Source organism: Dendropsophus ebraccatus, unplaced genomic scaffold (assembly GCF_027789765.1).
Source record: "Dendropsophus ebraccatus isolate aDenEbr1 unplaced genomic scaffold, aDenEbr1.pat pat_scaffold_924_ctg1, whole genome shotgun sequence".
NCBI classification, from domain to species: domain Eukaryota; kingdom Metazoa; phylum Chordata; class Amphibia; order Anura; family Hylidae; genus Dendropsophus; species Dendropsophus ebraccatus.
The window spans coordinates 1-22,338 of NW_027210524.1; the positions used below are offsets into that span (position 1 = coordinate 1).

At 47.5% G+C, this 22,338-nt stretch overlaps 14 non-coding genes and 1 pseudogene across 14 annotated transcripts; all 15 read right to left on the reverse strand.

The window, feature by feature from the left end:
* Window positions 1-298: 298 nt before the first annotated feature.
* LOC138781131 (U2 spliceosomal RNA) lies at window positions 299-374 on the reverse strand (annotated as a pseudogene).
* A 971-nt stretch (window positions 375-1,345) lies between these two features.
* LOC138781077 (U2 spliceosomal RNA) lies at window positions 1,346-1,536 on the reverse strand. Its single transcript, XR_011361389.1, has one exon. It is a non-coding gene; the product is annotated as a U2 spliceosomal RNA (small nuclear RNA).
* Window positions 1,537-2,506: 970 nt separating this feature from the next.
* On the reverse strand, window positions 2,507-2,696 carry LOC138781120 (U2 spliceosomal RNA). The gene has a single exon (XR_011361432.1). It is a non-coding gene; the product is annotated as a U2 spliceosomal RNA (small nuclear RNA).
* A 967-nt stretch (window positions 2,697-3,663) lies between these two features.
* Window positions 3,664-3,854, reverse strand: LOC138781090 (U2 spliceosomal RNA). The gene has a single exon (XR_011361401.1). It is a non-coding gene; the product is annotated as a U2 spliceosomal RNA (small nuclear RNA).
* Window positions 3,855-4,828: 974 nt separating this feature from the next.
* On the reverse strand, window positions 4,829-5,013 carry LOC138781129 (U2 spliceosomal RNA). The gene has a single exon (XR_011361440.1). It is a non-coding gene; the product is annotated as a U2 spliceosomal RNA (small nuclear RNA).
* A 5,836-nt stretch (window positions 5,014-10,849) lies between these two features.
* LOC138781102 (U2 spliceosomal RNA) lies at window positions 10,850-11,040 on the reverse strand. Its single transcript, XR_011361413.1, has one exon. It is a non-coding gene; the product is annotated as a U2 spliceosomal RNA (small nuclear RNA).
* Window positions 11,041-12,010: 970 nt separating this feature from the next.
* LOC138781114 (U2 spliceosomal RNA) lies at window positions 12,011-12,201 on the reverse strand. The gene has a single exon (XR_011361425.1). It is a non-coding gene; the product is annotated as a U2 spliceosomal RNA (small nuclear RNA).
* Window positions 12,202-13,172: 971 nt separating this feature from the next.
* LOC138781126 (U2 spliceosomal RNA) lies at window positions 13,173-13,363 on the reverse strand. The gene has a single exon (XR_011361437.1). It is a non-coding gene; the product is annotated as a U2 spliceosomal RNA (small nuclear RNA).
* A 974-nt stretch (window positions 13,364-14,337) lies between these two features.
* LOC138781121 (U2 spliceosomal RNA) lies at window positions 14,338-14,527 on the reverse strand. The gene has a single exon (XR_011361433.1). It is a non-coding gene; the product is annotated as a U2 spliceosomal RNA (small nuclear RNA).
* A 974-nt stretch (window positions 14,528-15,501) lies between these two features.
* On the reverse strand, window positions 15,502-15,692 carry LOC138781079 (U2 spliceosomal RNA). Its single transcript, XR_011361390.1, has one exon. It is a non-coding gene; the product is annotated as a U2 spliceosomal RNA (small nuclear RNA).
* Window positions 15,693-16,659: 967 nt separating this feature from the next.
* LOC138781080 (U2 spliceosomal RNA) lies at window positions 16,660-16,850 on the reverse strand. The gene has a single exon (XR_011361391.1). It is a non-coding gene; the product is annotated as a U2 spliceosomal RNA (small nuclear RNA).
* Window positions 16,851-17,820: 970 nt separating this feature from the next.
* LOC138781081 (U2 spliceosomal RNA) lies at window positions 17,821-18,011 on the reverse strand. Its single transcript, XR_011361392.1, has one exon. It is a non-coding gene; the product is annotated as a U2 spliceosomal RNA (small nuclear RNA).
* Window positions 18,012-18,987: 976 nt separating this feature from the next.
* LOC138781082 (U2 spliceosomal RNA) lies at window positions 18,988-19,178 on the reverse strand. The gene has a single exon (XR_011361393.1). It is a non-coding gene; the product is annotated as a U2 spliceosomal RNA (small nuclear RNA).
* Window positions 19,179-20,145: 967 nt separating this feature from the next.
* LOC138781083 (U2 spliceosomal RNA) lies at window positions 20,146-20,336 on the reverse strand. Its single transcript, XR_011361395.1, has one exon. It is a non-coding gene; the product is annotated as a U2 spliceosomal RNA (small nuclear RNA).
* A 979-nt stretch (window positions 20,337-21,315) lies between these two features.
* LOC138781084 (U2 spliceosomal RNA) lies at window positions 21,316-21,506 on the reverse strand. The gene has a single exon (XR_011361396.1). It is a non-coding gene; the product is annotated as a U2 spliceosomal RNA (small nuclear RNA).
* Window positions 21,507-22,338: the final 832 nt, after the last annotated feature.

Genomic DNA, 22,338 nt, shown 5'->3' on the forward strand with positions numbered 1-22,338 from the left:
AGAGTTTATCAAGAGCAACTTCCTCCCCAAAAACGCAAGGTCCCAATTCCGTTTCTTTCTGGCACCTTCCCAGCGACCCAAAGCCACCAATCCGTTCTCTTATCCTGCCTAGGCTGGGGACCTTCAACCGGCATCGTTCCATCTTCATTAGTCACGTCCATTTTGAATCACTTCAACGAAAAAACCCAGGGTGCACCTGCCCCTTCAGATGCAGGTTGTGGGATCTTCATTCCTCGTTGCTAGGGGGGACTGAAGAGGCCTGCCTATAGCCTGGAGAGTAATCCTCCAAAGGCCGACAGTCGGGTACCCCAGGCACCTTGACAGATTTCCTGATGATACTACACTTGATCTTAGCCAAAAGGCCGAGAAGCGATGGCCACAACGGTTTCCCGAAAAACTCCCCTTCTCGGACACCACGTCCTTCTTGTTAAGGCGAAGCCAGACCATACATACCCTATTATGCGCTCCACCCTCTCAGATGGCGGACCGGACGTGCTTTCACACTGCATCTCCTATTGCCTAGCACTGCCTCTGTCTTCCTTTCTGCTCTCAAATCTGAATAGCTCCACCCCCCAATCACACTGCGTCTGCTTCCACCTGATGGATGGCAGACATACACGTCTCTGTCTCTGTCTCCGTCTCTGTCTGGCATACATGACATGCAGCTAGCTCTTTGGCTGGCTGTCTCTGTAGCTGGCTGGCTGTCTCTGTGGCTGGCTGCCTAGCTGGCTAGCTTATTATTAGTACCTACCTACCTACCTACCTACTACCTATCTATCTATCTATCTATCTATCTATCTATCTATCTATCTATCTATCTATCTAATCTATCCTATCTATCCTATCTATTCTATCTAATGTATCTAATCTATCTATCAAAGAACATGGAGGGTGAATTCTCCCAGCTGGAGCCGTAGGCAGGCAGCATCAGCAGGATACATCGGCCGGCCACCAGGAAATCAAATCCAAAGGAAACGGTTTAATAAAACTGCACCTACCTTTCCACCTACCTGCTCGGTCGCTTGACCGGCTGCAACTGAGCTGCTTGTTGTGCTGGCAGCTGTGTATAGCAGCAAAGCCTTGATGACATCACGTCCCGCGATGACATCACCAGCACTGGCCCGGCAGCCAAGTTGTAAACAACTCTGCCAGTTGGTTGCCATGGCAACAGAGGCCAGCAAGTCTTGGACAAACAAACTTTTCGTAGCCACACTCGGGCTAATTTTTCGGGGTCGGTCCACCTGCGCACAACACACTCGAGGGATGTTTCTTGCAAAACAGTAGTTTCAGTGCAGCCGGCTTGTTTCCTTCTTCATTCTTTTGCTCTGTTTTTTGCAAACTCATTAGGGGGTGCACTGAACCTGGAGGCACTGCAATACCAGGTCAATGCCTGGAGAGGACAGAGCAAGCTCTTTTTCCATCTCCCTGTTCTAAAAATCCATTTAATATATGGTCCCCAGATAGGGGACGTATCAGATATTAAACTGATAAGAACAGATACTACACTTGATCTTAGCCAAAAGGCCGAGAAGCGATGGCCACAACGGTTTCCCGAAAACTCCCCTTCTCGGACACCACGTCCTTCTTGTTAAGGCGAAGCCAGACATACATACCCTATTATGCGCTCCACCCTCTCAGATGGCGGACCGGACGTGCTTTCACACTGCATCTCCTATTGCCTAGCACTGCCTCTGTCTTCCTTTCTGCTCTCAAATCTGAATAGCTCCACCCCCCAATCACACTGCGTCTGCTTCCACCTGATGGATGGCAGACATACACGTCTCTGTCTCTGTCTCCGTCTCTGTCTGGCATACATGACATGCAGCTAGCTCTTTGGCTGGCTGTCTCTGTAGCTGGCTGGCTGTCTCTGTGGCTGGCTGCCTAGCTGGCTAGCTTATTATTAGTACCTACCTACCTACCTACCTACCTACCTATCTATCTATCTATCTATCTATCTATCTATCTATCTATCTATCTATCTATCTAATCTATCCTATCTATCCTATCTATTCTATCTAATGTATCTAATCTATCTATCAAAGAACATGGAGGGTGAATTCTCCCAGCTGGAGCCGTAGGCAGGCAGCATCAGCAGGATACATCGGCCGGCCACCAGGAAATCAAATCCAAAGGAAACGGTTTAATAAACTGCACCTACCTTTCCACCTACCTGCTCGGTCGCTTGACCGGCTGCAACTGAGCTGCTTGTTGTGCTGGCAGCTGTGTATAGCAGCAAAGCCTTGATGACATCACGTCCCGCGATGACATCACCAGCACTGGCCCGGCAGCCAAGTTGTAAACAACTCTGCCAGTTGGTTGCCATGGCAACAGAGGCCAGCAAGTCTTGGACAAACAAACTTTTCGTAGCCACACTCGGGCTAATTTTTCGGGGTCGGTCCACCTGCGCACAACACACTCGAGGGATGTTTCTTGCAAAACAGTAGTTTCAGGTGCAGCCGGCTTGTTTCCTTCTTCATTCTTTTGCTCTGTTTTTTGCAAACTCATTAGGGGGTGCACTGAACCTGGAGGCACTGCAATACCAGGTCAATGCCTGGAGAGGACAGAGCAAGCTCTTTTTCCATCTCCCTGTTCTAAAATCCATTTAATATATGGTCCCCAGATAGGGGACGTATCAGATATTAAACTGATAAGAACAGATACTACACTTGATCTTAGCCAAAAGGCCGAGAAGCGATGGCCACAACGGTTTCCCGAAAACTCCCCTTCTCGGACACCACGTCCTTCTTGTTAAGGCGAAGCCAGACATACATACCCTATTATGCGCTCCACCCTCTCAGATGGCGGACCGGACGTGCTTTCACACTGCATCTCCTATTGCCTAGCACTGCCTCTGTCTTCCTTTCTGCTCTCAAATCTGAATAGCTCCACCCCCCAATCACACTGCGTCTGCTTCCACCTGATGGATGGCAGACATACACGTCTCTGTCTCTGTCTCCGTCTCTGTCTGGCATACATGACATGCAGCTAGCTCTTTGGCTGGCTGTCTCTGTAGCTGGCTGGCTGTCTCTGTGGCTGGCTGCCTAGCTGGCTAGCTTATTATTAGTACCTACCTACCTACCTACCTACCTATCTATCTATCTATCTATCTATCTATCTATCTATCTATCTATCTATCTATCTAATCTATCCTATCTATCCTATCTATTCTATCTAATGTATCTAATCTATCTATCAAAGAACATGGAGGGTGAATTCTCCCAGCTGGAGCCGTAGGCAGGCAGCATCAGCAGGATACATCGGCCGGCCACCAGGAAATCAAATCCAAAGGAAACGGTTTAATAAACTGCACCTACCTTTCCACCTACCTGCTCGGTCGCCTTGACCGGCTGCAACTGAGCTGCTTGTTGTGCTGGCAGCTGTGTATAGCAGCAAAGCCTTGATGACATCACGTCCCGCGATGACATCACCAGCACTGGCCCGGCAGCCAAGTTGTAAACAACTCTGCCAGTTGGTTGCCATGGCAACAGAGGCCAGCAAGTCTTGGACAAACAAACTTTTCGTAGCCACACTCGGGCTAATTTTTCGGGGTCGGTCCACCTGCGCACAACACACTCGAGGGATGTTTCTTGCAAAACAGTAGTTTCAGGTGCAGCCGGCTTGTTTCCTTCTTCATTCTTTTGCTCTGTTTTTTGCAAACTCATTAGGGGGTGCACTGAACCTGGAGGCACTGCAATACCAGGTCAATGCCTGGAGAGGACAGAGCAAGCTCTTTTTCCATCTCCCTGTTCTAAAAATCCATTTAATATATGGTCCCCAGATAGGGGACGTATCAGATATTAAACTGATAAGAACAGATACTACACTTGATCTTAGCCAAAAGGCCGAGAAGCGATGGCCACAACGGTTTCCCGAAAACTCCCCTTCTCGGACACCACGTCCTTCTTGTTAAGGCGAAGCCAGACATACATACCCTATTATGCGCTCCACCCTCTCAGATGGCGGACCGGACGTGCTTTCACACTGCATCTCCTATTGCCTAGCACTGCCTCTGTCTTCCTTTCTGCTCTCAAATCTGAATAGCTCCACCCCCCAATCACACTGCGTCTGCTTCCACCTGATGGATGGCAGACATACACGTCTCTGTCTCTGTCTCCGTCTCTGTCTGGCATACATGACATGCAGCTAGCTCTTTGGCTGGCTGTCTCTGTAGCTGGCTGGCTGTCTCTGTGGCTGGCTGCCTAGCTGGCTAGCTTATTATTAGTACCTACCTACCTACCTACCTACCTACCTATCTATCTATCTATCTATCTATCTATCTATCTATCTATCTATCTATCTATCTATCTAATCTATCCTATCTATCCTATCTATTCTATCTAATGTATCTAATCTATCTATCAAAGAACATGGAGGGTGAATTCTCCAGCTGGAGCCGTAGGCAGGCAGCATCAGCAGGATACATCGGCCGGCCACCAGGAAATCAAATCCAAAGGAAACGGTTTAATAAACTGCACCTACCTTTCCACCTACCTGCTCGGTCGCTTGACCGGCTGCAACTGAGCTGCTTGTTGTGCTGGCAGCTGTGTATAGCAGCAAAGCCTTGATGACATCACGTCCCGCGATGACATCACCAGCACTGGCCCGGCAGCCAAGTTGTAAACAACTCTGCCAGTTGGTTGCCATGGCAACAGAGGCCAGCAAGTCTTGGACAAACAAACTTTTCGTAGCCACACTCGGGCTAATTTTTCGGGGTCGGTCCACCTGCGCACAACACACTCGAGGGATGTTTCTTGCAAAACAGTAGTTTCAGGTGCAGCCGGCTTGTTTCCTTCTTCATTCTTTTGCTCTGTTTTTTTGCAAACTCATTAGGGGGTGCACTGAACCTGGAGGCACTGCAATACCAGGTCAATGCCTGGAGAGGACAGAGCAAGCTCTTTTTCCATCTCCCTGTTCTAAAAATCCATTTAATATATGGTCCCCAGATAGGGGACGTATCAGATATTAAACTGATAAGAACAGATTTTTTTTTTTTTTTTTTTTTTTAAAAACATTCAGATTGGTTAAAACTGATATAACAGAAAACTGCTCATACCATTCTCTTTAATCCAACCTTTTCATCATCATGGTCTTTTTTCCATAATTTTACATCAAAAAACTTATAATAAAGCCTCCACAAAACCCATAACCAAATCACTTATAATACACCAAAAACCTCCATTTTTAAACTTCCACACACCTTCCGCGTCCAGGTCACCACCACGCTGTCTGTCCCACAAATATACCACATACAACCTTGACAATATTAATTTCACACATTCATTAACAGACACCAACCTTCTTCTAAACACCCACAAATTTCGCATATCCCATAGACTCTCCATCACACACGCCATAATCAGCCACATCACTCTCTCCTTAACCTTACCAGAAGCACCCATACCAAACATAGCCACTCTCCAGTCTATGAACGTCACCCCAGCCAACTCCTTACACAAACCCCCCACTCCTTTCCATACATCATAAGCATACTGACAGTCCCACATCATATGTCTCACAGTCTCACTAGCTCCACAACCATCCCTCGGACACACCTCATATCTAATCAAGTCACGCCTCTTCTGCACCTGTCTCACTGGCAAAATGTCATGCAGACTCATCCATACCACATCATGTTGTTTTGTTGACATTCCACTCACTCTCATTTTCTTCCAAACAGTCAAAGCCTCATCCGCCCTTAAACCACCAATATTACACACCAATTCTCTCGCTTCAATTCTCCTCATCACTTTCTTTTTGTCTCTAAACTCATCCACAGGCACATTTAGCAAATCCAATTCTATCACCAATTTCTCCACTTTCTTATACCACATCGGACACTTGAAAGCAACAGGCACTCTTGCATCCCTCTCCACCCATTTTAACCCATACAACATCCACCCAGCCATATACCGCACCATGCATCCAGCCTTATTCTCTTTCTCCAGCAACACTACCATAACTTTAATATAGCTAAGCCCCAAAAAAATCTGAAAATTTGGAAACCCTAGCCCGCCATTCTCACAAGACTTGTACACATCCTCTCTTTTCATCCTCTCCATCTTACTACCCCACAAAAACGTAAAACACAATTTCTCAGCCTTTTTCATATTTCGCACAGCAAACGGGAACACATTCGCACAAAATAACAAAATAGGCAAAATTACCGCTTTTACAATCAAAACTTTCCCAACCAAAGTTAACTGACGCATTCTCCAAAAATTCAACTTACGCTCAATTCGCATCCCACATTCATTCCAACTTTCATTCCCATTTAGATCGTCATTAAATTGTATCCCCAAAATCTTCACCGCGCCTCTTTCACTTTCAACACCGTCCATTCTCACACTCTTATCCCCAAAACACTTAAACACACACTTATCCCAATTGACTTTAAAAGCAGATGCACCACAAAAAACATCCAACCACAATTTAGCCCTATTCATACTTACCATGTTATCACTCACCACCACAATATCATCCATATAACCCAATACTTTTACATTCTTCCCTCCACTCCCCGGAATCAACAACCTCTCATCACCTTATCCTTTCTAATAATACACATCAACGGCTCAATCACACTCACAAACAATATGGGGGACATAGGGCAACCTTGCCTAACCCCGACCCCACCCTTATTTTATCACTCAACACCCCATTTATCAAAAAACTCACTTGTCACATCCGCATATAAACACTTTACCACATCCACAAAATTCTTCGGAAATCCCATCCTCTCTAACACTTTAAACATAAATTCATGCGACACTCTATCGAAAGCTTTTTCAAAATCCACCATTAAAACCATACACTTCTGTTTCCTATCCATGCAGTCCCCAAACAAATCCCTCAACAAAAATAAATTATCAGTCATACTTCTACCAGGAATCGCACACACTTGATCCTCCTCTATCACCTGTCCAATCACCTCACGCATACGACCAGACACAATCTTACCAAACACCTTGTAATCCGTGTTTAGCAACGTAATCGGTCTCCAGTTCCCCAAACATTTCTTGTCTCCTTTCTTATAAATCAACACAACCACCCCTTCTTTCATCGACTCACTCATCCTACCATTCTCCCACATATACTGATATACTTTCATCATATCCTCACCCACAATATCCCATGCTTTCACATAAAATTCAACCGGAATCCCATCCTTCCCAGGGGTTTTATTTTTCCTTGCACTCATCACAGCACTTCTAACCTCCTCCAATGCAATATCCTCACATAACATCTCACCATCACTCTCCTTAATCTCACTCTCCAGACCATTTAACACTTCATCTACCAAATTCTCATCTATCCATTTACACTCATATAGTTCACTATAAAATGCTTCCACCTCTCTTATCACATCTTTACCATACACACTCACCCCTCCCTTATTTAGCACAACTTCCATATCATTTTTCTTACCACACACTTTCTTAAAGAAAACCTTGTACACTTCTCATTTTTGTCCAACCACTCCACTTTTGATCTATAAATAATCTCTTTCCCTCTCTTCTCCATACTTTCTTTCAATTCAGTCCTTGCTTCCTCTAACAGATCATCCACATTAACTCCAATCATCCTTAACTTTTGCAACCAATTTATTTTCATATTCAGCTCTTTGTACCTATTTCTTAATATGGCAGCTTTTTTGTAGCCCCACTTTCTGAAGAATTTTTTAACCTCCCCCTTCATCCAATCCCACCACCCCAGTATACTCTCAAAATCTTTTTGTCTACTTTTCCACCTAACATAAGCATACTTAAAATCCACCATGATCCTCACATCCTCAAGCAGACTCACATTTAACTTCCACACACCTCTTCCATACAACCCTTCCACATCACATTCAATACAGACTCTCAAACACTCATGATCAGAAAACCCCACTACCTGTTGGGAAAAAGCAATACATTTTACATTTTTAGAAAAAAAACAATAATCTATGCGAGACTCCACCCCACCTCTATCAGCCTTATAGGTCGCAGGTGGTGACCTGCCCAAGCACTCCACAGCCGCATCCAATAAAGCAAAATCAGAAACCAGATTTTTTAACCTCCTCCCTGTCCCATCCACCTTAGATCCCTCTACCACACAGTTGAAATCCCCCGCCAAAATGGTGGGAGTTCTCCCAGGCAAAAACAAACACAATTTCTCAAATAATTTTGCCCTATCTTCCCTTTGTGTATAACTATATACATTAAAAACCCTCACCCGCACACCCCTATACAACACCACTGCCATTACACACCTCCCCACCTCCACCACAGTATAACTTTCTAAACTTATCTCTCTACTACCCAGCAATATCCCAACCCCATCGTTCTTGTTTTTGTCTGACCCTGACCACACATGCTGACCATGCGGCCAGTCCCGGTCAGACAATGGCTCCGAAATGCCACATTCCTGTAGGCAGTATATTTCTGCTCCCAGACTTTTTACAAAGTCCAGGACAGCCGCTCTCCTTGCTTTGGATCCAATCTGCCTAACATTCAAGGATACGACATTACATGCAACTTTGGAGCCCATATTTTAACCCGGCACGCGAGTGGGCTGTACACACCCCATCTCTCCTTCATCCGACACCGTCTGGACTTCGGTAGCCGCATGTGAAGGCCGAAGTCCCGGCTTCTTCTAAAAAAGCCACATCCGCAGGAATCGCCGAAATAGGGTACACAGCTTCTCGCCCAGGACTCGCACCACACTCACTGGCCGGAGATAGCGCAGTCCTGGGTCTTTTAGGGGCTACCTCCAACACCTCTTCCAAGGGTCTGGAGTTGGAAAAATCACCCTGGCCTCCATTGCCTTCTTGTTCCATGGAGCTCTCGCTCCATGAAACGGCGGGAGTCTCTGGCACAGAACCCTCCACCTCCCCTTCAACTTGCACACAAACACCATGAGGAAGCACCTCTTCCACCTGTGCCACCTCCATTGTGACTGTGTCTTCCACCACCGACGGCAATCCCAACAGGGTCACTTTAGGTACTCCCTGAGGGCGCCCACCACCAACCACCTCAGCAAAGGATTTTTTTTCCCGCATGGGGCAATCTTTGAAGATATGGCCGACCTTCCCACAGAGGTTACACGCAATGGGGTTGTCACAATCCCGGGCTGGATGCCCCGGCTGCCCACAGCGGCCACACCTTATCTCTTCCTTACAGTCTTCCGCAATATGCCCAAAGCCCTTACATTTACGGCAGAACCTGGGAGCTCCAGGAAAAAACAAATATCCACGGTCTCTCCCAATGGCAAAGTTAAGTGGAGGGTACTTCATACCACCTGGACTCTGCGGGTCCTCATGGAAAGTGACAAAGTACTTGTACTTTCCTGTCCATAACCCCTCACTATTCTTCACCTTGTGCGAAAAACTGACACAGGCACAATAGTTTTTCAAAAACACATCAATGTCATATCTGGGCACATGAGGGTTGTATAAGAAAACCACAAGCGGAATTGCCCCTCCGCTATACAAGATGGTGAAAGTCAATCCATCCAAATCAGGATTATCAAGATTTTCTTGCAAGTTACGGTACAAATTATGGCAGTGACCAATATTGGTTAGGACCAACACATACTTTCCCTTTTTAGGGTCTTGCAAACATAAAATATCATCTCGTTTTACCTTTAGTATTTCAGTCAGAATTTCGCACACCAGAACTTTCAGGGTAAAGCGGTCTTCCATCCCCTCCGACACATCTATACGAAATCCGTTTTTGACCCGGGGTTCCCCGGTCTCGGCATAGCGTAGCTTCACGCCCATGGTGATCGCCTTCTTAATCTTCAGCCGCCCCCAACGGGGGCTAAGCCTCCGACGCCCTCCAGCCAAGACCAAGCACAGCGGCAACTGCACTTGATCTTAGCCAAAGGCCGAGAAGCGATGGCCACAACGGTTTCCCGAAAACTCCCCTTCTCGGACACCACGTCCTTCTTGTTAAGGCGAAGCCAGACATACATACCCTATTATGCGCTCCACCCTCTCAGATGGCGGACCGGACGTGCTTTCACACTGCATCTCCTATTGCCTAGCACTGCCTCTGTCTTCCTTTCTGCTCTCAAATCTGAATAGCTCCACCCCCCAATCACACTGCGTCTGCTTCCACCTGATGGATGGCAGACATACACGTCTCTGTCTCTGTCTCCGTCTCTGTCTGGCATACATGACATGCAGCTAGCTCTTTGGCTGGCTGTCTCTGTAGCTGGCTGGCTGTCTCTGTGGCTGGCTGCCTAGCTGGCTAGCTTATTATTAGTACCTACCTACCTACCTACCTACCTATCTATCTATCTATCTATCTATCTATCTATCTATCTATCTATCTATCTATCTATCTAATCTATCCTATCTATCCTATCTATTCTATCTAATGTATCTAATCTATCTATCAAAGAACATGGAGGGTGAATTCTCCCAGCTGGAGCCGTAGGCAGGCAGCATCAGCAGGATACATCGGCCGGCCACCAGGAAATCAAATCCAAAGGAAACGGTTTAATAAACTGCACCTACCTTTCCACCTACCTGCTCGGTCGCTTGACCGGCTGCAACTGAGCTGCTTGTTGTGCTGGCAGCTGTGTATAGCAGCAAAGCCTTGATGACATCACGTCCCGCGATGACATCACCAGCACTGGCCCGGCAGCCAAGTTGTAAACAACTCTGCCAGTTGGTTGCCATGGCAACAGAGGCCAGCAAGTCTTGGACAAACAAACTTTTCGTAGCCACACTCGGGCTAATTTTTCGGGGTCGGTCCACCTGCGCACAACACACTCGAGGGATGTTTCTTGCAAAACAGTAGTTTCAGGTGCAGCCGGCTTGTTTCCTTCTTCATTCTTTTGCTCTGTTTTTTGCAAACTCATTAGGGGGTGCACTGAACCTGGAGGCACTGCAATACCAGGTCAATGCCTGGAGAGGACAGAGCAAGCTCTTTTTCCATCTCCCTGTTCTAAAAATCCATTTAATATATGGTCCCCAGATAGGGGACGTATCAGATATTAAACTGATAAGAACAGATACTACACTTGATCTTAGCCAAAAGGCCGAGAAGCGATGGCCACAACGGTTTCCCGAAAACTCCCCTTCTCGGACACCACGTCCTTCTTGTTAAGGCGAAGCCAGACATACATACCCTATTATGCGCTCCACCCTCTCAGATGGCGGACCGGACGTGCTTTCACACTGCATCTCCTATTGCCTAGCACTGCCTCTGTCTTCCTTTCTGCTCTCAAATCTGAATAGCTCCACCCCCCAATCACACTGCGTCTGCTTCCACCTGATGGATGGCAGACATACACGTCTCTGTCTCTGTCTCCGTCTCTGTCTGGCATACATGACATGCAGCTAGCTCTTTGGCTGGCTGTCTCTGTAGCTGGCTGGCTGTCTCTGTGGCTGGCTGCCTAGCTGGCTAGCTTATTATTAGTACCTACCTACCTACCTACCTACCTACCTATCTATCTATCTATCTATCTATCTATCTATCTATCTATCTATCTATCTATCTAATCTATCCTATCTATCCTATCTATTCTATCTAATGTATCTAATCTATCTATCAAAGAACATGGAGGGTGAATTCTCCCAGCTGGAGCCGTAGGCAGGCAGCATCAGCAGGATACATCGGCCGGCCACCAGGAAATCAAATCCAAAGGAAACGGTTTAATAAACTGCACCTACCTTTCCACCTACCTGCTCGGTCGCTTGACCGGCTGCAACTGAGCTGCTTGTTGTGCTGGCAGCTGTGTATAGCAGCAAAGCCTTGATGACATCACGTCCCGCGATGACATCACCAGCACTGGCCCGGCAGCCAAGTTGTAAACAACTCTGCCAGTTGGTTGCCATGGCAACAGAGGCCAGCAAGTCTTGGACAAACAAACTTTTCGTAGCCACACTCGGGCTAATTTTTCGGGGTCGGTCCACCTGCGCACAACACACTCGAGGGATGTTTCTTGCAAAACAGTAGTTTCAGGTGCAGCCGGCTTGTTTCCTTCTTCATTCTTTTGCTCTGTTTTTTGCAAACTCATTAGGGGGTGCACTGAACCTGGAGGCACTGCAATACCAGGTCAATGCCTGGAGAGGACAGAGCAAGCTCTTTTTCCATCTCCCTGTTCTAAAAATCCATTTAATATATGGTCCCCAGATAGGGGACGTATCAGATATTAAACTGATAAGAACAGATACTACACTTGATCTTAGCCAAAAGGCCGAGAAGCGATGGCCACAACGGTTTCCCGAAAACTCCCCTTCTCGGACACCACGTCCTTCTTGTTAAGGCGAAGCCAGACATACATACCCTATTATGCGCTCCACCCTCTCAGATGGCGGACCGGACGTGCTTTCACACTGCATCTCCTATTGCCTAGCACTGCCTCTGTCTTCCTTTCTGCTCTCAAATCTGAATAGCTCCACCCCCCAATCACACTGCGTCTGCTTCCACCTGATGGATGGCAGACATACACGTCTCTGTCTCTGTCTCCGTCTCTGTCTGGCATACATGACATGCAGCTAGCTCTTTGGCTGGCTGTCTCTGTAGCTGGCTGGCTGTCTCTGTGGCTGGCTGCCTAGCTGGCTAGCTTATTATTAGTACCTACCTACCTACCTACCTACCTATCTATCTATCTATCTATCTATCTATCTATCTATCTATCTATCTATCTATCTATCTAATCTATCCTATCTATCCTATCTATTCTATCTAATGTATCTAATCTATCTATCAAAGAACATGGAGGGTGAATTCTCCCAGCTGGAGCCGTAGGCAGGCAGCATCAGCAGGATACATCGGCCGGCCACCAGGAAATCAAATCCAAAGGAAACGGTTTTAATAAACTGCACCTACCTTTCCACCTACCTGCTCGGTCGCTTGACCGGCTGCAACTGAGCTGCTTGTTGTGCTGGCAGCTGTGTATAGCAGCAAAGCCTTGATGACATCACGTCCCGCGATGACATCACCAGCACTGGCCCGGCAGCCAAGTTGTAAACAACTCTGCCAGTTGGTTGCCATGGCAACAGAGGCCAGCAAGTCTTGGACAAACAAACTTTTCGTAGCCACACTCGGGCTAATTTTTCGGGGTCGGTCCACCTGCGCACAACACACTCGAGGGATGTTTCTTGCAAAACAGTAGTTTCAGGTGCAGCCGGCTTGTTTCCTTCTTCATTCTTTTGCTCTGTTTTTTGCAAACTCATTAGGGGGTGCACTGAACCTGGAGGCACTGCAATACCAGGTCAATGCCTGGAGAGGACAGAGCAAGCTCTTTTTCCATCTCCCTGTTCTAAAAATCCATTTAATATATGGTCCCCAGATAGGGGACGTATCAGATATTAAACTGATAAGAACAGATACTACACTTGATCTTAGCCAAAAGGCCGAGAAGCGATGGCCACAACGGTTTCCCGAAAACTCCCCTTCTCGGACACCACGTCCTTCTTGTTAAGGCGAAGCCAGACATACATACCCTATTATGCGCTCCACCCTCTCAGATGGCGGACCGGACGTGCTTTCACACTGCATCTCCTATTGCCTAGCACTGCCTCTGTCTTCCTTTCTGCTCTCAAATCTGAATAGCTCCACCCCCCAATCACACTGCGTCTGCTTCCACCTGATGGATGGCAGACATACACGTCTCTGTCTCTGTCTCCGTCTCTGTCTGGCATACATGACATGCAGCTAGCTCTTTGGCTGGCTGTCTCTGTAGCTGGCTGGCTGTCTCTGTGGCTGGCTGCCTAGCTGGCTAGCTTATTATTAGTACCTACCTACCTACCTACCTACCTACCTATCTATCTATCTATCTATCTATCTATCTATCTATCTATCTATCTATCTATCTATCTAATCTATCCTATCTATCCTATCTATTCTATCTAATGTATCTAATCTATCTATCAAAGAACATGGAGGGTGAATTCTCCCAGCTGGAGCCGTAGGCAGGCAGCATCAGCAGGATACATCGGCCGGCCACCAGGAAATCAAATCCAAAGGAAACGGTTTAATAAACTGCACCTACCTTTCCACCTACCTGCTCGGTCGCTTGACCGGCTGCAACTGAGCTGCTTGTTGTGCTGGCAGCTGTGTATAGCAGCAAAGCCTTGATGACATCACGTCCCGCGATGACATCACCAGCACTGGCCCGGCAGCCAAGTTGTAAACAACTCTGCCAGTTGGTTGCCATGGCAACAGAGGCCAGCAAGTCTTGGACAAACAAACTTTTCGTAGCCACACTCGGGCTAATTTTTCGGGGTCGGTCCACCTGCGCACAACACACTCGAGGGATGTTTCTTGCAAAACAGTAGTTTCAGGTGCAGCCGGCTTGTTTCCTTCTTCATTCTTTTGCTCTGTTTTTTGCAAACTCATTAGGGGGTGCACTGAACCTGGAGGCACTGCAATACCAGGTCAATGCCTGGAGAGGACAGAGCAAGCTCTTTTTCCATCTCCCTGTTCTAAAATCCATTTAATATATGGTCCCCAGATAGGGGACGTATCAGATATTAAACTGATAAGAACAGATACTACACTTGATCTTAGCCAAAAGGCCGAGAAGCGATGGCCACAACGGTTTCCCGAAAACTCCCCTTCTCGGACACCACGTCCTTCTTGTTAAGGCGAAGCCAGACATACATACCCTATTATGCGCTCCACCCTCTCAGATGGCGGACCGGACGTGCTTTCACACTGCATCTCCTATTGCCTAGCACTGCCTCTGTCTTCCTTTCTGCTCTCAAATCTGAATAGCTCCACCCCCCAATCACACTGCGTCTGCTTCCACCTGATGGATGGCAGACATACACGTCTCTGTCTCTGTCTCCGTCTCTGTCTGGCATACATGACATGCAGCTAGCTCTTTGGCTGGCTGTCTCTGTAGCTGGCTGGCTGTCTCTGTGGCTGGCTGCCTAGCTGGCTAGCTTATTATTAGTACCTACCTACCTACCTACCTACCTACCTATCTATCTATCTATCTATCTATCTATCTATCTATCTATCTATCTATCTATCTATCTAATCTATCCTATCTATCCTATCTATTCTATCTAATGTATCTAATCTATCTATCAAAGAACATGGAGGGTGAATTCTCCCAGCTGGAGCCGTAGGCAGGCAGCATCAGCAGGATACATCGGCCGGCCACCAGGAAATCAAATCCAAAGGAAACGGTTTAATAAACTGCACCTACCTTTCCACCTACCTGCTCGGTCGCTTGACCGGCTGCAACTGAGCTGCTTGTTGTGCTGGCAGCTGTGTATAGCAGCAAAGCCTTGATGACATCACGTCCCGCGATGACATCACCAGCACTGGCCCGGCAGCCAAGTTGTAAACAACTCTGCCAGTTGGTTGCCATGGCAACAGAGGCCAGCAAGTCTTGGACAAACAAACTTTTCGTAGCCACACTCGGGCTAATTTTTCGGGGTCGGTCCACCTGCGCACAACACACTCGAGGGATGTTTCTTGCAAAACAGTAGTTTCAGGTGCAGCCGGCTTGTTTCCTTCTTCATTCTTTTGCTCTGTTTTTTGCAAACTCATTAGGGGGTGCACTGAACCTGGAGGCACTGCAATACCAGGTCAATGCCTGGAGAGGACAGAGCAAGCTCTTTTTCCATCTCCCTGTTCTAAAAATCCATTTAATATATGGTCCCCAGATAGGGGACGTATCAGATATTAAACTGATAAGAACAGATACTACACTTGATCTTAGCCAAAAGGCCGAGAAGCGATGGCCACAACGGTTTCCCGAAAACTCCCCTTCTCGGACACCACGTCCTTCTTGTTAAGGCGAAGCCAGACATACATACCCTATTATGCGCTCCACCCTCTCAGATGGCGGACCGGACGTGCTTTCACACTGCATCTCCTATTGCCTAGCACTGCCTCTGTCTTCCTTTCTGCTCTCAAATCTGAATAGCTCCACCCCCCAATCACACTGCGTCTGCTTCCACCTGATGGATGGCAGACATACACGTCTCTGTCTCTGTCTCCGTCTCTGTCCTGGCATACATGACATGCAGCTAGCTCTTTGGCTGGCTGTCTCTGTAGCTGGCTGGCTGTCTCTGTGGCTGGCTGCCTAGCTGGCTAGCTTATTATTAGTACCTACCTACCTACCTACCTACCTATCTATCTATCTATCTATCTATCTATCTATCTATCTATCTATCTATCTATCTAATCTATCCTATCTATCCTATCTATTCTATCTAATGTATCTAATCTATCTATCAAAGAACATGGAGGGTGAATTCTCCCAGCTGGAGCCGTAGGCAGGCAGCATCAGCAGGATACATCGGCCGGCCACCAGGAAATCAAATCCAAAGGAAACGGTTTAATAAACTGCACCTACCTTTCCACCTACCTGCTCGGTCGCTTGACCGGCTGCAACTGAGCTGCTTGTTGTGCTGGCAGCTGTGTATAGCAGCAAAGCCTTGATGACATCACGTCCCGCGATGACATCACCAGCACTGGCCCGGCAGCCAAGTTGTAAACAACTCTGCCAGTTGGTTGCCATGGCAACAGAGGCCAGCAAGTCTTGGACAAACAAACTTTTCGTAGCCACACTCGGGCTAATTTTTCGGGGTCGGTCCACCTGCGCACAACACACTCGAGGGATGTTTCTTGCAAAACAGTAGTTTCAGGTGCAGCCGGCTTGTTTCCTTCTTCATTCTTTTGCTCTGTTTTTTGCAAACTCATTAGGGGGTGCACTGAACCTGGAGGCACTGCAATACCAGGTCAATGCCTGGAGAGGACAGAGCAAGCTCTTTTTCCATCTCCCTGTTCTAAAAATCCATTTAATATATGGTCCCCAGATAGGGGACGTATCAGATATTAAACTGATAAGAACAGATACTACACTTGATCTTAGCCAAAAGGCCGAGAAGCGATGGCCACAACGGTTTCCCGAAAACTCCCCTTCTCGGACACCACGTCCTTCTTGTTAAGGCGAAGCCAGACATACATACCCTATTATGCGCTCCACCCTCTCAGATGGCGGACCGGACGTGCTTTCACACTGCATCTCCTATTGCCTAGCACTGCCTCTGTCTTCCTTTCTGCTCTCAAATCTGAATAGCTCCACCCCCCAATCACACTGCGTCTGCTTCCACCTGATGGATGGCAGACATACACGTCTCTGTCTCTGTCTCCGTCTCTGTCTGGCATACATGACATGCAGCTAGCTCTTTGGCTGGCTGTCTCTGTAGCTGGCTGGCTGTCTCTGTGGCTGGCTGCCTAGCTGGCTAGCTTATTATTAGTACCTACCTACCTACCTACCTACCTACCTATCTATCTATCTATCTATCTATCTATCTATCTATCTATCTATCTATCTATCTAATCTATCCTATCTATCCTATCTATTCTATCTAATGTATCTAATCTATCTATCAAAGAACATGGAGGGTGAATTCTCCCAGCTGGAGCCGTAGGCAGGCAGCATCAGCAGGATACATCGGCCGGCCACCAGGAAATCAAATCCAAAGGAAACGGTTTAATAAACTGCACCTACCTTTCCACCTACCTGCTCGGTCGCTTGACCGGCTGCAACTGAGCTGCTTGTTGTGCTGGCAGCTGTGTATAGCAGCAAAGCCTTGATGACATCACGTCCCGCGATGACATCACCAGCACTGGCCCGGCAGCCAAGTTGTAAACAACTCTGCCAGTTGGTTGCCATGGCAACAGAGGCCAGCAAGTCTTGGACAAACAAACTTTTCGTAGCCACACTCGGGCTAATTTTTCGGGGTCGGTCCACCTGCGCACAACACACTCGAGGGATGTTTCTTGCAAAACAGTAGTTTCAGGTGCAGCCGGCTTGTTTCCTTCTTCATTCTTTTGCTCTGTTTTTTGCAAACTCATTAGGGGGTGCACTGAACCTGGAGGCACTGCAATACCAGGTCAATGCCTGGAGAGGACAGAGCAAGCTCTTTTTCCATCTCCCTGTTCTAAAAATCCATTTAATATATGGTCCCCAGATAGGGGACGTATCAGATATTAAACTGATAAGAACAGATACTACACTTGATCTTAGCCAAAAGGCCGAGAAGCGATGGCCACAACGGTTTTCCCGAAAACTCCCCTTCTCGGACACCACGTCCTTCTTGTTAAGGCGAAGCCAGACATACATACCCTATTATGCGCTCCACCCTCTCAGATGGCGGACCGGACGTGCTTTCACACTGCATCTCCTATTGCCTAGCACTGCCTCTGTCTTCCTTTCTGCTCTCAAATCTGAATAGCTCCACCCCCCAATCACACTGCGTCTGCTTCCACCTGATGGATGGCAGACATACACGTCTCTGTCTCTGTCTCCGTCTCTGTCTGGCATACATGACATGCAGCTAGCTCTTTGGCTGGCTGTCTCTGTAGCTGGCTGGCTGTCTCTGTGGCTGGCTGCCTAGCTGGCTAGCTTATTATTAGTACCTACCTACCTACCTACCTACCTACCTATCTATCTATCTATCTATCTATCTATCTATCTATCTATCTATCTATCTATCTATCTAATCTATCCTATCTATCCTATCTATTCTATCTAATGTATCTAATCTATCTATCAAAGAACATGGAGGGTGAATTCTCCCAGCTGGAGCCGTAGGCAGGCAGCATCAGCAGGATACATCGGCCGGCCACCAGGAAATCAAATCCAAAGGAAACGGTTTAATAAACTGCACCTACCTTTCCACCTACCTGCTCGGTCGCTTGACCGGCTGCAACTGAGCTGCTTGTTGTGCTGGCAGCTGTGTATAGCAGCAAAGCCTTGATGACATCACGTCCCGCGATGACATCACCAGCACTGGCCCGGCAGCCAAGTTGTAAACAACTCTGCCAGTTGGTTGCCATGGCAACAGAGGCCAGCAAGTCTTGGACAAACAAACTTTTCGTAGCCACACTCGGGCTAATTTTTCGGGGTCGGTCCACCTGCGCACAACACACTCGAGGGATGTTTCTTGCAAAACAGTAGTTTCAGGTGCAGCCGGCTTGTTTCCTTCTTCATTCTTTTGCTCTGTTTTTTTGCAAACTCATTAGGGGGTGCACTGAACCTGGAGGCACTGCAATACCAGGTCAATGCCTGGAGAGGACAGAGCAAGCTCTTTTTCCATCTCCCTGTTCTAAAAATCCATTTAATATATGGTCCCCAGATAGGGGACGTATCAGATATTAAACTGATAAGAACAGATACTACACTTGATCTTAGCCAAAAGGCCGAGAAGCGATGGCCACAACGGTTTCCCGAAAACTCCCCTTCTCGGACACCACGTCCTTCTTGTTAAGGCGAAGCCAGACATACATACCCTATTATGCGCTCCACCCTCTCAGATGGCGGACCGGACGTGCTTTCACACTGCATCTCCTATTGCCTAGCACTGCCTCTGTCTTCCTTTCTGCTCTCAAATCTGAATAGCTCCACCCCCCAATCACACTGCGTCTGCTTCCACCTGATGGATGGCAGACATACACGTCTCTGTCTCTGTCTCCGTCTCTGTCTGGCATACATGACATGCAGCTAGCTCTTTGGCTGGCTGTCTCTGTAGCTGGCTGGCTGTCTCTGTGGCTGGCTGCCTAGCTGGCTAGCTTATTATTAGTACCTACCTACCTAACCTACCTACCTATCTATCTATCTATCTATCTATCTATCTATCTATCTATCTATCTATCTATCTAATCTATCCTATCTATCCTATCTATTCTATCTAATGTATCTAATCTATCTATCAAAGAACATGGAGGGTGAATTCTCCCAGCTGGAGCCGTAGGCAGGCAGCATCAGCAGGATACATCGGCCGGCCACCAGGAAATCAAATCCAAAGGAAACGGTTTAATAAACTGCACCTACCTTTCCACCTACCTGCTCGGTCGCTTGACCGGCTGCAACTGAGCTGCTTGTTGTGCTGGCAGCTGTGTATAGCAGCAAAGCCTTGATGACATCACGTCCCGCGATGACATCACCAGCACTGGCCCGGCAGCCAAGTTGTAAACAACTCTGCCAGTTGGTTGCCATGGCAACAGAGGCCAGCAAGTCTTGGACAAACAAACTTTTCGTAGCCACACTCGGGCTAATTTTTCGGGGTCGGTCCACCTGCGCACAACACACTCGAGGGATGTTTCTTGCAAAACAGTAGTTTCAGGTGCAGCCGGCTTGTTTCCTTCTTCATTCTTTTGCTCTGTTTTTTGCAAACTCATTAGGGGGTGCACTGAACCTGGAGGCACTGCAATACCAGGTCAATGCCTGGAGAGGACAGAGCAAGCTCTTTTTCCATCTCCCTGTTCTAAAAATCCATTTAATATATGGTCCCCAGATAGGGGACGTATCAGATATTAAACTGATAAGAACAGATACTACACTTGATCTTAGCCAAAAGGCCGAGAAGCGATGGCCACAACGGTTTCCCGAAAACTCCCCTTCTCGGACACCACGTCCTTCTTGTTAAGGCGAAGCCAGACATACATACCCTATTATGCGCTCCACCCTCTCAGATGGCGGACCGGACGTGCTTTCACACTGCATCTCCTATTGCCTAGCACTGCCTCTGTCTTCCTTTCTGCTCTCAAATCTGAATAGCTCCACCCCCCAATCACACTGCGTCTGCTTCCACCTGATGGATGGCAGACATACACGTCTCTGTCTCTGTCTCCGTCTCTGTCTGGCATACATGACATGCAGCTAGCTCTTTGGCTGGCTGTCTCTGTAGCTGGCTGGCTGTCTCTGTGGCTGGCTGCCTAGCTGGCTAGCTTATTATTAGTACCTACCTACCTACCTACCTACCTACCTATCTATCTATCTATCTATCTATCTATCTATCTATCTATCTATCTATCTATCTATCTATCTAATCTATCCTATCTATCCTATCTATTCTATCTAATGTATCTAATCTATCTATCAAAGAACATGGAGGGTGAATTCTCCCAGCTGGAGCCGTAGGCAGGCAGCATCAGCAGGATACATCGGCCGGCCACCAGGAAATCAAATCCAAAGGAAACGGTTTAATAAACTGCACCTACCTTTCCACCTACCTGCTCGGTCGCTTGACCGGCTGCAACTGAGCTGCTTGTTGTGCTGGCAAGCTGTGTATAGCAGCAAAGCCTTGATGACATCACGTCCCGCGATGACATCACCAGCACTGGCCCGGCAGCCAAGTTGTAAACAACTCTGCCAGTTGGTTGCCATGGCAACAGAGGCCAGCAAGTCTTGGACAAACAAACTTTTCGTAGCCACACTCGGGCTAATTTTTCGGGGTCGGTCCACCTGCGCACAACACACTCGAGGGATGTTTCTTGCAAAACAGTAGTTTCAGGTGCAGCCGGCTTGTTTCCTTCTTCATTCTTTTGCTCTGTTTTTTGCAAACTCATTAGGGGGTGCACTGAACCTGGAGGCACTGCAATACCAGGTCAATGCCTGGAGAGGACAGAGCAAGCTCTTTTTCCATCTCCCTGTTCTAAAAATCCATTTAATATATGGTCCCCAGATAGGGGACGTATCAGATATTAAACTGATAAGAACAGATACTACACTTGATCTTAGCCAAAAGGCCGAGAAGCGATGGCCACAACGGTTTCCCGAAAACTCCCCTTCTCGGACACCACGTCCTTCTTGTTAAGGCGAAGCCAGACATACATACCCTATTATGCGCTCCACCCTCTCAGATGGCGGACCGGACGTGCTTTCACACTGCATCTCCTATTGCCTAGCACTGCCTCTGTCTTCCTTTCTGCTCTCAAATCTGAATAGCTCCACCCCCCAATCACACTGCGTCTGCTTCCACCTGATGGATGGCAGACATACACGTCTCTGTCTCTGTCTCCGTCTCTGTCTGGCATACATGACATGCAGCTAGCTCTTTGGCTGGCTGTCTCTGTAGCTGGCTGGCTGTCTCTGTGGCTGGCTGCCTAGCTGGCTAGCTTATTATTAGTACCTACCTACCTACCTACCTACCTATCTATCTATCTATCTATCTATCTATCTATCTATCTATCTATCTATCTATCTATCTAATCTATCCTATCTATCCTATCTATTCTATCTAATGTATCTAATCTATCTATCAAAGAACATGGAGGGTGAATTCTCCCAGCTGGAGCCGTAGGCAGGCAGCATCAGCAGGATACATCGGCCGGCCACCAGGAAATCAAATCCAAAGGAAACGGTTTAATAAACTGCACCTACCTTTCCACCTACCTGCTCGGTCGCTTGACCGGCTGCAACTGAGCTGCTTGTTGTGCTGGCAGCTGTGTATAGCAGCAAAGCCTTGATGACATCACGTCCCGCGATGACATCACCAGCACTGGCCCGGCAGCCAAGTTGTAAACAACTCTGCCAGTTGGTTGCCATGGCAACAGAGGCCAGCAAGTCTTGGACAAACAAACTTTTCGTAGC